At 50.2% G+C, this 14,105-nt stretch overlaps 2 protein-coding genes across 7 annotated transcripts in view; both read right to left on the bottom strand.

The window, feature by feature from the left end:
* The window catches only part of LOC137415854 (NACHT, LRR and PYD domains-containing protein 12), an 80,377-nt gene extending 67,276 nt beyond the window's left edge, over window positions 1–13,101 (bottom strand). For all 3 annotated transcript variants that reach the window (XR_013621861.1, XR_010982145.2, XM_068101383.2), the window contains exon 1: window positions 13,035–13,101. The gene's annotated coding sequence lies outside the window, so the exon portion shown is untranslated. The remainder of the gene's footprint in view (window positions 1–13,034) is intronic.
* Window positions 1–14,105, bottom strand: part of LOC137415872 (E3 ubiquitin/ISG15 ligase TRIM25) — a 732,877-nt gene that overhangs the window by 222,936 nt on the left and 495,836 nt on the right. The window lies entirely within an intron of this gene.

Here is a 14,105-nt window from a genome sequence, read left to right as displayed (position 1 = left end):
AGAGCGAACATTAATCACACAGAAAGACAAACCGACACATAAAACATATAACATCGGGAGCGGTAGACAAGATGGGGAGAGAGGGGGAAGGACACAAACACAACATTTGAGAGCAGGGACCGAGAGACATGGAGACATCGAGAGATCTGAGAGAGGGCGAGGGCTTTGGGGGGGGGGGGGCATGGGAAGGGGGCGGTAGGAGAGGTATAAAACATATGGACACTGCCAGGACTTCCAGGAAAGAAGTTGGAATTTCAAACAAGGTGGATCTGGGGTGAATTAGCAGGGGTAGAAAAGATCAAGGTTTTGGATGGGGGAAGATAAGAGATGGTGGTGAACAGCTGTTTTAAAGACCTGGAGGGAGGAGTGGGATTGAAGGGAGTGAGGGAGTTTGTTCCAGAGGCGGGAGAAAAGAGGAATGAAAGAGTGAAGGTGAGCAGAGAGCCGAGATTTTGGCAGTTTAACCATCAGAGGGTTGCTGGCAGATCTTGTGCGACCTGTAGGAATATTTGGGGGACAGAGCACAGAGAGAGCTGGGGGTGCAAGGCCGGAGAGGAGTCGGTAGAAGACAGAAAGACCACCTACCTGCCTGCGGTGAGTGAGTGAAAGGCCCTCAGAGATAGCTTCATCGCGGGAGATTCCAATAATTCTGAAAGCTTTGGTTTCAACAGCGTGAAGCCGAGCTAGGTGTGAGGCAGGAGCACCGGCCCATAGGGGAGAACAGTATTCCATTGAGCTGCGGATGAAAGCCTTGTATGTGGTGAGGAGCTCTGGTGTGCCGAGGAAGGACTTCGCACGACGGAGGATGCCCAGTCGGCGACTGGCTTTGGAGGCCAGCTTGGAAATGTGGTTTTCCCAAGAAATATCATGGCAGATAGTGAGACCCAAAATCTTGAGCGACAGAACTTCTTGGAGAGGATTGTTGAGAAAGTAGATGGGAGGGTTGTCCAGTCGATCTTTTCGGAGAGACATAGTAAGAGTGTGAGATTTGTCAGGATTGAAAGACATGTTCCACTTGTTTGACCAGTCTGTGATTTTGTCCAGGTCTTCAGAGAGTGAGGAGGCAGCAGACTGCCGATCTGAGGGAAGAGGAATGGAGCGGCAGAGAGTGGAGTCATCAGCAAAGAGATAGAGAGGATTTTCGAGCGAGTCAGAGAGATCATTGATGAAGACCAGAAAAAGCACGGGGCCCAGAACACTGCCTTGGGGAACTCCAGCCTGAACAGGAAGAGGAGATGAGAGAAACCCATTCAGGGCCACACGTTGACGACGACTAGAGAGGAAGTCCGCCAGCCATGCGTGGAGATTTCCATGGATACCAAAGGAGGCGAGTTTGGTGAGCAGAGCGGGGTGCCAGACCGTGTCGAAGGCACGTGATATGTCGAGGGAGACAGCTCTAATTTCCTGTTTGGCATTGAGGACCTCCATCCATTGTTGAGACAGCAGAAGCAGCATGTCCAGAGTAGAGTGACCTGGTCTGAAACCAAATTGATGATCAGAGATCAAGCCATTGGAGAAGACGAAAGATTTCATATCCGAAGCAATGATGGATTCCATGACTTTGCTGATAATTGGGAGAAGGCTGATTGGTCTGTAGTTGCTAGGATCTGTTTTTGCACCTTTTTTGTGCAAAGCGGTGATGTTGGCTGATTTCCAAGCAGATGGCAGTTGACCTTGAGCAAAAGAGAGGGTGAAGAGAACAGAGAGAGGGTGAGATAGAGCAGCAGAGCAGGATTTTAGGACCCATGGGCTGATGCCGTCGGGTCCAGTTGCAGAATCAGAGTCGAGGGTTGACAGAAACTTTTCCACCTTGTCAGGAGGAAAGGACACAGAGTCCAGGAGCAGCAGGGTACGACTGGGTATGGTGGGTACAGAGAGGGATGGGTTTGGGACACAAGATTTAGAGGCAAACACAGAATTGAGGCATTCAGCTTTTTCACGTGCGGAGTCAGCTGTGTAGCCGTTTGAGGTAAGGGAGGGGATGGAGGGGGAACAAACACCAGAAACGGATTTGACCAGACGCCACCAGGATTTGGAAGAGGGAGACAGATAAGAGAGTTCGGTCTTGAGAACGGAGAGATATTGTTTCCTGGCTCTCCTGAGGGTGGACACACACTTGTTTCGGGCTTTGTGAAAGGAAATGAGATTTCCTTCCGTTGGATTTGCTTTCCAGGAGACGAAGGCAAGTTGTTTCTGGGCAACAGCCTCACCACAAGATTCCGTGTACCATGGACGGGAGGAAGGGTATGACAACTGAAGACGAGATGGGATAAATCTGTGCATGAGAGAGAGCAATTTACTTTGGAAGAATTCCCAGGATGAGTTGATGTCAGAGGTGGTAGAGATGGGAGACCAGTCCAGATGATTGATGGCTGCTTGAAGACCGTGCCAGTTGGCCTGAGTGAAATGCCAGACTCGTCGACGCTGAGCAGGCTCCCTGAGGATGGTCAGAGAGATGTCCACTTTAACAAGGACATGATCAGATGATCCGATCGGAGCAGAAGAAGAGCAGCAGACATTTTCAGGGAAGTTAGTCATAACCAAGTCCAGAAGAGAAGATGTTCCGTTGACTGAGATCCGGGTCGGGAAATTGACAGATTGTGTCAGTCCCAGTGAGTTGCAGAAGTCCTTTGCTGAAGAGCCATGGCTGGTGAGAGAGGTACCCACACCCAGCCAACTGGCATGGTGACAATTGAAATCACCACATATGAGGAAGAGAGAGTTGGGATGAGTAGATAGAAGTTGGTCCATATCATCAGACAGCGATATGTAGATGGAGTCATCACTGTTTGGTGGACGGTACAACACACATATGAACAAGAGGTGGGAGCGAAGGGGAAGCCGTAGCCAGAGGTATTCCTGGGGGTGTGGTGGAGAGAGTGCAGTGCAGGGCGAGTGAGGAAGAGAGTTTTTGATAAAGATAGCAACCCCGCCTCCAGGACGAGGCTCAGGTCTATCATACCGGAGGAGGGAGTAGCCCGGGAGAGATACTATGGAATCAGAGACATCATAAAGGAGGAAAGTTTCTGTTAAGCAGATCACGTCTGGTTTGACAGAAGCAACCTGTATGGAGAGATCAGTTAAGTTTGAACGAAGGCCCCGGATGTTTGTGGTCCATACCGTTAATGTAGAGGAAGGGGAAGTATCAGATACAGAACAGGGGGGAGGAGGGGTAGGGTAAGATGTGGAAGAGGTGGAAGAGATAGGGAGAGCTGTTGAAGGTGTGTCAGAGATTTCAGAATAGCTCGGAGAAAGGGAAGGATGGGGCGGACAGAAGGTTTGATGGTGATTGGGTGAGCCACAATGAGGTGTTATTTGAGGAGGGGGAAGAGCGAGGCAGAAGGTTGGGGGAGATGGAGGTGAGAGTTTGAAGGGGGAAGAAGCGGGGAGGACGCTTTGAGGAGGGGGAGTGAGAGGGGGGAAATTGAGAAGCAATGAGGGTGGGGAGATTTGAAGGGGAGGGGTGAGGGGGGAGTTTGGGAGGGAAGGGACAAGGGGAGGGATTTGAAAGGGATGGGATATGGGGGAGATTTGGAGGGGAGGGGTGAGGCAGGAGTCTAGGAGGGGAGGGGCGAGGGGGCGTCTTGGCGGGGAGGGGTGAGGGGGTAGTTTAGGAGGGAGGGGGCAAGGGGGGAGATTTGAAAGGGATGGGTGATGGGGAAGATTTGGAGGGGAGGGGTGATGGGGAAGATTTGGAGGGGAGGGGTTATGGGGAAGATTTGGAGGGGAGGGGTGAGATTGGATTTTTGAAAGTGTACGATATATGGGAAACGAACATTTATTGCAAAATGAGTTTCTTGTGACCTTCGAGTTAAAAATACGTTTAAGGACGCTGGATGGAGGATGGAGTGCAGGAGAGTTTAGGGAATGTAGAAAAAAGGCACTATAGGAGATGGATATTTTTTTGGGGATGAATTGATTTGGTGAGCAAGTCGAAAGCAGCCTTTTAAAGAAGAAGAAGAAAAAGGTGTTATAAAATATGACGGAATACATAACTTGAGGGGAAAGTGTAAACATTGAAGGTTAATGAGTGAAAACTATCTGGGGAAATGGGGGAGAAACACGTGGTCGAAGAACGAACGAACGAATAAGAATGAATAAACGAATGAGAACAGAGAAGGAAATGTTTTTTTTTTTTTTTTTTTTTTTTTAGTTGAGATTTACACAAGGAAGTAGGCTATGGGTGAAAAGCCTGGGAATACAGAGAACGAAAGTTATTGGATCACAAACGACGGACCGCTGAGAGAAAAACAAAGCCTCAAGGTTGTACAGTGCACACTGTACAAGGCCTCAAGACACGACACGGCAAACAGACGATCAATTTATGAAAGATAAACACCGAGAAACAACCAAAGTTGCACACAATAACTTCACACACCGAAAGATAAATACAGTTTCGCCAAAATACAATTGTGAACAGACTTAACTTCGAAAAACGTGGAGACCTTGTGGAGCTTCGAAAATCCCTCCCACCGTCTCCGAGATCTCGCGAGATCTCCCAAGCAGGTGGTGGAAGGGATCCGTATATCCGTCATTTGAAATAATAATGAATAATCCCAAGTGTGACAAACGCCCATTTCACGATGGAGCGCAGCCATAAATGATAAAGTTAATTTTCAGATTGATTTGATGGAAAATCAGGGGGCAATGGGTGCTGGGAGGAAGGATGCCGGCCATTTCAGCTGACAATACTGTGGCGGTTTTGAGTTTGTACAATAAAGGTTAAATTTCCCCCTCATCGTTTAGTCACACAACAACATGCAGCCTCACGATAGTTCAGTTATTTCTTAGTACTAGGGCATGCCCGTACTATATATATATCTAAAATTATATCCCCCCCCTCTATTTACATGAAATGGTTTGGTCCATTCGCAAAGCCAAAGCGAACGACTTGCGAGTACGGTGACATTCCCCCCCCCCCCCTCTATTTACATGAAATGGTTTGGTCCAAAGCGAACGGCTTGCGAGTACGGTGACAATCCCCCCCCCCCCCCCCTCTATTTACATGAAATGGTTTGGTCCAAAGCGAACGGCTTGCGGAGTTTGGTAAAGAAATCGCCATAGCTCGGTAACTACTTGTCTGATTAATATGAAACCTTGAAAAGGCACATCCTCGGGTCCCCAGCAATATACCTGGCAAGTTTCAAGTATATCGGACCCGTGGTTGTCGAGAAACAGCGGTCACAGACAAACACACAAACACACAAACACACAGACACACAGACACACAGAGATTACTGGGATTATAGATAGATGTGTGAGAATAGTCCTTTTCCTGTGTTAGTTTTGTGTTGAGTAGAATAATGAGAGTAGGTCATTCATTGCCTTATGCCGCCTCTATTGCCTTATGCCGCCTTACACCTCTTTATGCCGCCTTTGGCTTTTTGGTGCGAAATAACACGAGGCAGGCCTGACAAATCGAGGCAAGACCGAAGGCGGGGCGGAGGAGAAGCCGACGGTAAGCGCAAGCCGCCAATCAGGACTCGAAGGGAGTGGCTGCGGCAATGCGTCACAGGGCGTTGTTGGAACATTCGAGAGGGCTAAGGGGGTTCGCCATATAACCCGTTGCGCGAAGCCCCCAAAGTCAGTTATGAGCTCGGGGTGTGAGTTATGGGAGAGGCGCTTGATGAGAGTTACGAGTTCTGAGAGAAGACGCGCATGAACCCAGCTATAAGCGCTCTTAACCAAATTGGACGCTCGGTTGAGCTTGAGGCCGAGCCTCTTTTGGGTTACACGAGTGATAGCGCGCCGGTAACTAAACGGTGTGGAAAACCGCCAAGCCGGAGAGAGACGCGTACATTTCCCTCCTGCCTGCTGTGCCCTTTGTTTGAGAGACGCGCTACAAGGATCCCTTCCACCACCTGCTTGCCTTCATCGCGGGACGTGCTGTGACCGTGGAGAGCCACGCCGGGCGGGGCCGTTCCTGGACGACCAAGGCAGCGCGTGAACATCAACCTGCCTGCATTTCCCCTTTGTGAGTGTGATCGGGCCCGTGTCTGGGGTTAATATAAGACTGATTAAGGCTGCTCTGTCTCTACTTCTACCGAATCATTGTACATTGAGTGAATAGTAATTAAATCGTGTTCTTCCTTTATTCGACCGTCTCGCCTTTTCCATCATTGACTAAGCGTGGTACGAATAGAACCGCTAAAATCGGGTTCCAATACCAAGGTAACTGCACGGACCACGTGGTACGCAATCCACTCGGTGTACTCAAATTACACGTGGCTCGTGTGAGGCTTGCTTAACCGCTTCCGCGGCGGCGCAGGTATTTAGATATGTGCGAGAATTGTCCCGAAACCCTACCTTGCGTTTGCCCGGGAGGGGTGTTTCAAGTCTCGGTTGCGCCGACCCAAAGAAGAAGGGGCTTAATCTCCCCTTGGTAAGGGCAGCGAAAACCGGAACATTTGGTGTCATGAGTGGGATTGGACCTGGAGTGTGCTTCACACACTCAAAATTACGAGTGGACGAAATATAGTTTTTTAATCCAAAATTTTATATTCGTACCATGGCTAGCCAAGGTGGTCAAATGCAGGTGGGGGCAGATGATAAGGAAGAATTGATAACCCAGGACCGAGAGGGACAGTTGGTAATGGAGGAAGCCAAAGAGGGGGCGGTAGCTGGCAAAGAAAATGGCGGCGCCTCGCACGTGGCGGCGGAAGCAGAGCTCGCGATGCCAGGGTACATGCAATTATTCATGGCACAATACAAAGCATGCCTGAAAGAAGAGGGGGACAGAACCACCCGGGAAATAAAAGGGTTGGAAAACAAAATAGACGCCCAAAAGAATCAATTGGAAAAAATGAGGGTGGCGTCGAAGAGAGACATTAAAAAAGCGGGGCAGGACATAAGGCGCAGGTTGAGCGAGGAGGTCACAATGGGGCGCGACGAGTTGACATGGTGTGAGGAACGTGGGGGGGAGGGGGAGGCGAGCTTTGGCAGAGCACAGCCAAATTGACCGGGGCTATATAAATCACGATGCGGGGTGTAGAAAAACCGACGGTCGCCGAATTGGACAGAGAAATTTCATGCACGCTGGCGGTCGTCGAAGAAATAATGGAAATTAAAGAAACAATTGGGGCCGAAGAGACGGCAGAGTCAGCAAAGGAATCACAGAGGGAAGAAATGGAATACACCCAAAGTTTGTATTTGCACCGTGATGTCAGGCTTGCTAACTCAATGGAAAGTTTGCAGGTGCTGGTGGAAAAGGAGGTCCCCAAGGTGAGTAGAATTAATGGCGTGAATGTGTTTGGCGCAAAAGGGTTTTTGGCATGTTTGGGAAAGAGACGAAGCCCGGGCGGTCATGGAAGGTCCATTGTACGGTGTACAAGGGCGAATGGTGCGCGTCTCAGAGAAAAGTGTGCGCCGAAGTGTGAGCGAAAAAAGTGTATGACGGAATGCGCACGAGAAGAGTGCTTGGAGAAAAAGTGTACGATGATTGGGTGTGCAACAGGAGAGTGCACACCCATGGGTGTTACAGACTGTGTAACGGGAGAGTGTGTTACCGAGAGTGTGCAGGAGTGCACACCAGAGGATGTGGACGGAGAGTATGCGGTAACGGAGTGTATGAGAGGTGCGGGGGCGCCTGGGTGTGCGAATGCGGAGCGGGTCGCGAGGTGTGAGGACGCGACTCAAGCATCGACACAGACCGGGGTAGCGTTTAGCGCGACGGATAGCCGACTTGAGCTCCCGGTGAGTTGTGTGTTGCAGGGACCGGAGGGAATCCGTGCTGCGTCGGTCTCACAAGGACCGGCGAGCACGATTTGTGCCCCCACCCCCGCCCCACTGTATGGTTGGTGCCGTGCCATGGTGGCAAAGGCAATCGGCGAGGTTCAAGGGGAGGTAGGAGATTTCGGAGCCACGCACCTTGGCGGGTGCGGTGCTCCGACCATGGGCGGTTGGGTCATCGTGTGTGGGACCACGAGGCCCCGCGCAGGGATGGGCCCCTGCATCTCGGCCCTTCCATGCCTCCTCCCCTGGATCGAAAATGCCGGACGGACATCCCATACAGGCGACAAACCACCCGCATGGATCGCTCGGCCTTTCGAGGTCAAGCCATGACAGCGTATTCCCACACGAAGAGGTTCGAGTGTAGCGGACTGATGAGGATGGTGTACCCTATGTGGGGGAATGGTAGTTTGACCATTCCTCACATGACCAGGGCCCATGAGCATTAGTTTAGGGGGATGGCAGTGATCAGGCCCATGGGGGTGCCAACAATGGTTACCTCCATGGGGCACCGAAGCTAGCCGAGGGAGGGCTAGGATAATGTTAGGGATTTAGAAGACTGTAGAAGACATGAGATTTAAGTAGTGACATCTGAACTATAGTGGGGATGTAGGTAGCTTAGGTGGATGTTAATGATGAAGGGAGTGCATAGTTTAACGGGATGACGATGGAAGAACGAGTAGTAGGGGAAGTAGTTAGATAGATGATGCTGTGTGTGTGAGGAGTTGTGTTGTTGAGAATAAAAGGAATTGTGTTTGAGGTGTGTGAGACCAGAGGTGTGCGAATTTGGTGTGTGAGCACAAAAGGGGTGTGAGATATTTGGTGTGTGGAAGTAATTGGTGTGTGAATACATGGTGTGGGATGCTTGGTGTGGAATAAAAGGTGTGGAATAAAAGGTGTGGAATGCATGGTGCGAAGGAGTGAATGGGGGGAGATGCACGAGGTGGGTTGTGTAAAGCCATGTAGAGGGTATAGGTAAATTTGTATGGATATTGACACCTGTTGTGCGGGTAGTGGCAAAGTAGTGCTTTGGTTGGGTGCATGAGTATATGGAATGGCTGGGCGTGTGGTTTAATTGGTGCGTATGGTTATTGGGGCACTCCGCCACTGGTAGTTTGTCGGCCAGGTGAGGCCGCAGGTAGGCTCTGGGAGCCAGTTAGGGTAGTTATGAGTGGGACCCATTCACGGACGCACGAGGTGGGTTGTGTAAAGCCATGTAGAGGGTATAGGTAAATTTGTATGGATATTGACACCTGTTGTGCGGGTAGTGGCAAAGTAGTGCTTTGGTTGGGTGCATGAGTATATGGAATGGCTGGGCGTGTGGTTTAATTGGTGCGTATGGTTATTGGGGCACTCCGCCACTGGTAGTTTGTCGGCCAGGTGAGGCCGCAGGTAGGCTCTGGGAGCCAGTTAGGGTAGTTATGAGTGGGGCCCGAGGATCCAAAGGAAGGACCCTGTTTGCCAATGCCAAGGTGGGCATCAGGGGGTAAAGTGCCAGGAGGGGCCTTCCCCAGTTTAGGTAGTCGCAGGAGCAGGTAATCTCGGGTGGTGACTTCAGTGGCGGAGGTGCGCAGGTCGTTGGACCTGCTAGTGGAGCCACACGACCCAGCCCCGAAACTGTGCAAAGGCACAGAGTGAAAATTTGAGGGAGTGAGACCCAAATTTCAGGGGCACCGCAGAGTGGACAATGGGAATTCGGTTTTTAGAACCACATAATTTAAAGATGGCCGATTGGCAGGGTACAACCCCGGGTAGTGTAAATGAGTTAATGTAACTAGTGTAGTTAGGATGAGAAATCCCTTCGTGCCATCCACAGCCATTCACCAAGGAGGACGAAGCTCCACACCAGGACCAAGTGAACTGTTTGAGGGTAAGACGCATCATGACGTAATGAGACTGTGTTTTGTTCCATCCCTTCCTTCCTGGGAGGGATTGGGAGACGAATTCGGAGTTAGAGGGGGCTATGGGAGAAAAGACGTAGAGATTAATTTGTAAATACAAGGAAGGGCTAGGGTAGTGTAAGCTGACGTTGGGGGGGGTACGGATGGATAGGGACGAGCCTGCTCTGCTCGCTCTTTTGCACCCCTTGTGCTGCATTACCTTGTGTTGCTGTGTACCATTGCGCCCTTTCCGCTTTGCTGGTCGTGCTTTGTCTCTCCCCCCACCCCAGGACCATTTTGGAGGTGGAGCTGTGCAGCACCATCGACCTGTGCAGCATCCCTGCTGCACTTTGCTACATCTGTGCAGCACTATGCTGCCATATCCGTGTGTAACTTTGCTGCACTTGTGCAGCACTTTGCTGCCACAAACACTTTGCTGCACATTATACACTTATGGACCACAAGTTTTGTGGCCTTACACCTCTGCTGTGCAGCACCTTCCTGCAGCATCACCTTGCATCTTCGGACCACTTGTTTTGAGTGGTGTTAATGTCATGCTGTCGGACCACATAGGGTTGGCCCTGCCTGGCAGAGAAATAAAATGAAGCATTTTTGTTGTGCATTTTTATTATTGTGTGCTCGGAACGAGAAGATTTGTAAGTTTAGTTAGCCCTGAAGAGCAGGAATGGCCTGTATGCCGTTCCGGGGGCCAGCTGGTTTGATAGGCACACAGAAGAAGCAAGAAGCAAGATGCAAGAAGCAAGCAGCAAATGTGATGATGTGTGTTTTTTGTGCTTTGCTGTGCTTTCTCTTCCCTCCAATCTTCTCTTCAAAAAGGACGGGTCCTGGGTCATAGAATTGTAAATAAGTAATTTTTTTTTGTGCTTGTATATAAAAATGCTGCCCACCGGCTATGTGTTTAGTTTGACAAATTCTGGATTCGGTTAATTGTGGGCGTGATTCTGTTAGAGTAGCTACTCAACGCAATAGGGGGGACATATTTCGTGTTTTAAAACTGTCGCATACACGGGTTAGAGTAAATGTTAGGGGGAACCACACCTTTATGTCACATGTAAAAGTAAAAGTAATTTTCCAGATCATTCTCAAAACCGGTCGTTCCATTTTTGTTGGGTTCGACTCGGGGACGAGCATGACGAGGGAGAGGGGTAGTGTTGCAGTTTTGAGTTTGTACAATAAAGGTTTAATTTCACCCTCATAGTTTAGTGTTGGCTTAGTGGTTAAGGCTGAGGTGCCAGCTTGGGATAACCTAGCATCCTGGGTTCGAATCCCAGTCGATCGCTGAATTAACACCAGGGGGGTCGACTCAGCATGCCATCCTTCCGAGGTCGGCAAATTGAGTACCAGCTTGCTGGGATGGGATGAATGATCACGGTGTGTACCCATTTAGAATAGGTACACCGTATCCCTGCACATCGTAAGAGGTGACCAAGGGTTGGCGTCAGGAAGGGCATCCGGCCATAAAAAAACATTGCCTCAAACAGGGAACAATGATTGCCATGGGGCCCGCAAGGCTAACCCCCACTCTAGCGGGGAAAATGGCCTTAAAACGATCATTCATTCATTCATAGTTTAGTCACATAACAACATGTAGCCTCACGATAGTTCATTTATTTCTTAGTATGTGTGAGAATAGTCCTTTTCCTGTGTTCGTTTTGCATCGAGTAGAATAATGAGAGTAGGTCCTTCATTGCCTTATGCCGCCACTATTGCCTTATGCCGCCTTACGCCTCCTTATGCCGCCTTTGGCTTTTTGGCGCGAATTAACACGAGGAAGGCCTGGCAAATCGAGGCAAGACCGAAGGCAGGGCAGAGGAGAAGCTGACGGTAAGCACGAGCCACCAATCAGGGCTCGAAGGGAGTGGCTGCGGCAATGCGTCACAGGGCGTGGTTGGAACATTCGAGAGGGCTAAGGAGGTGCGCCATATAACCCGTTGCGTGAAGCCCCCGAAGTCAGTTATGAGCTCGGGGTGTGAGTTATGAGAGAGGCGCTTGATGAGAGTTACGAGTTCTGAGAGAAGACGCGCATGAACCCAGCTATAAGCGCTCTAACCAAATTGGACGCTCGGTTGAGCTTGAGGCCAAGCCTCTATTGGGTTACGTGAGTGATAGCGCACCGGTAACTAAACGCGCTGTGGAAAACCGCCAAGCTGGCGAGAGACGCGCTACAAGGATCCCTTCCACCGTGTGCTTGCCTTCATCGCGGGACGTGCTGTGACCGTGGGAGAGCCACACCGGGCGCGGCCGTTCCTGGACGACCAAGGCAGCGCGTGAACATCATCCTGCCTGCATTTCCCCTTTGTGAGTGTGATCGGGCCCGTGTCTGGGCTTAATATAAGACTGATTAAGGCTGCTCTGTGTCTCTGTATTTCTACCGAATCATTGTACATTGTGTGAATAGTAATTAAATCATGTTCTTCCTTTATTCGACTGTCTCGCCTTTTCCATCATTGACTAAGCGTGGTACGAATAGAACCGCTCAAATCGGGTTCCAATACCAAGGTAACTGCACGGACCACGTGGTACGCAATCCGCTCGGTGTACTCAAATTACACGTGTCTCGTGCGAGGCTTGCTTCCCCGCTTCTGCGGCGGCGCAGGTATTTAGGTACGTGCGAGAATTGCCCTGAAACCCTACCTTGCATTGCGTTTGCCCGGGAGGGGCGTTTCAAGTCTCGGTTGCGCTGACCCAAGAAGAACAAGGGGCTTAATCTCCCCTTGGTAAGGGCAGGAAGGGCGGTGAAAACCGTAACAATACTTTTCCCGCACACTACCCTGTCATCAACGTGCTCATGCACCCCGTCAATGCGCTTATGTACCCAGTCAACACAGCGCTCATGTACCCCGTCAACACAGCGCTCATGTACCAGTCAACACAGTGCTCATGTACCCCGTCAACAAAGCGCTCATGTACGTCAATAGTGCGTATGTACCCAGTCAACACTGCGCTCATGTAGCTACCAGTTAACACAGCACTCATGTACCAGTTAACACAGCGCTCATTGTGTGTGCTCCTTCCCGGAATCCTCCCTCATTCCCGAGACAGATTCCAGCTCCTCCCGGTCACTCCCGACACCGTTCAGCTGTTCTTGTGTGAATGTTCAAGTTAAACAATTATTTCATGATCCTCCCCGTACGATTCCTCAAAATGCCCACATTTCTCTCAACCTGTTCCTAAACCGTCACGTGTTTCAATAACACCTTGTTTATTACATGTTTAACATTCTTAACGATATCCACGTCCAGTCACATTCATTCTCTTTTGCCTCGTCGAGTCGTTTTATTAACGACTTTCGATTTTCTCCTCCGCCGATATGAATAAAATCCCATTTCCCTTAATTTATACTTAATAAATACCTTCTGATTTATCCTTAATAACACAATCGTTACCACGAAGCCGAACTCTCACCTGGTAATCACTCCAACATTTACCGCCTTCTCGTCTGGAGTGCGGAACCTCGAAGCTCCTCCCACCCCTTTTTGGAAGCAGCGGCCGTGACGTCACGGCTGTGTGATCACGTGCCCTCCTGCGCATGCTTGTTTGAATGGCAGTCATTTCAATCCTTCTGTTTCCTCGAGAAAAATGAATGCCCGGAACTGTGAGAACTTGCGATCGGAGCTCTTCTCCCATTTGCAACCACATATTTGTGCGAGGCGAGGTTCTCTGCTCTGACCACAACAAAGCAGAAACGAAACGGACTTGACGTGCGTGCGTGACAATCCGTGGCTTACGCTGTCACAAACAGAGCCTCGTGTCGACAAACTTGGCAGAGAAATGCGAACTCAAGTTTCTCACTGAAAAAGAAAACTCAACAAAATTAAATTTGCAAAAATGGTTTTTCTTTCTCTAAAAGTATGTGTAGGTGCATTTATTGTACCCGCCAACTGGTACATCAGCGCTCATGTACCCCAACAACGCGCTCATGCACCCAAACGCGCTCATGTACCCCATCAACGCGCTCATTCACACCAACGCGCTCATGCACCCCATCAACACGCTCATGTACCCCATCAACACGCTCATGTACCCCATCAACACGCTCATGTACCCCATCAACGCGCTCATGTACCCCATCAACACGCTCATGTACCCCATCAATGCGTTAATGCACCCCAAACGCGCTCATGTACCCCATAAACATGCTCATGTACCACATCAATGCGCTCATGTACCCCATCAATGCGTCCATGCACCCCAAACGTGCTCATGTACCCAATCAACGCGCTTTCACACCAACGCGCTCATGCACCCCATCAACACGCTCATGTACCCCATCAACACACTCATGTACCCCATCAACACACTCATGTACCCCATCAACGCGCTCATGTACCCCATCAACGCGCTCATGCACCCCGTCAACGTGCTCATGCACCCTGTCAACGCGCTAATGTACCCCATCAACACGGAGCTCATGCACCCTGTCAACGTGATAATGTACCCCGTCAACACGGAGCTCATGCACCCATTCAACACGGC

The sequence above is a fragment of the Myxine glutinosa genome, chromosome 1 (assembly GCF_964187855.1).
Source record: "Myxine glutinosa chromosome 1, kmMyxGlut1.1, whole genome shotgun sequence".
In the NCBI taxonomy this organism is placed as follows: domain Eukaryota; kingdom Metazoa; phylum Chordata; class Myxini; order Myxiniformes; family Myxinidae; genus Myxine; species Myxine glutinosa.
This window is presented reverse-complemented; position numbering and strand designations above follow the sequence as displayed.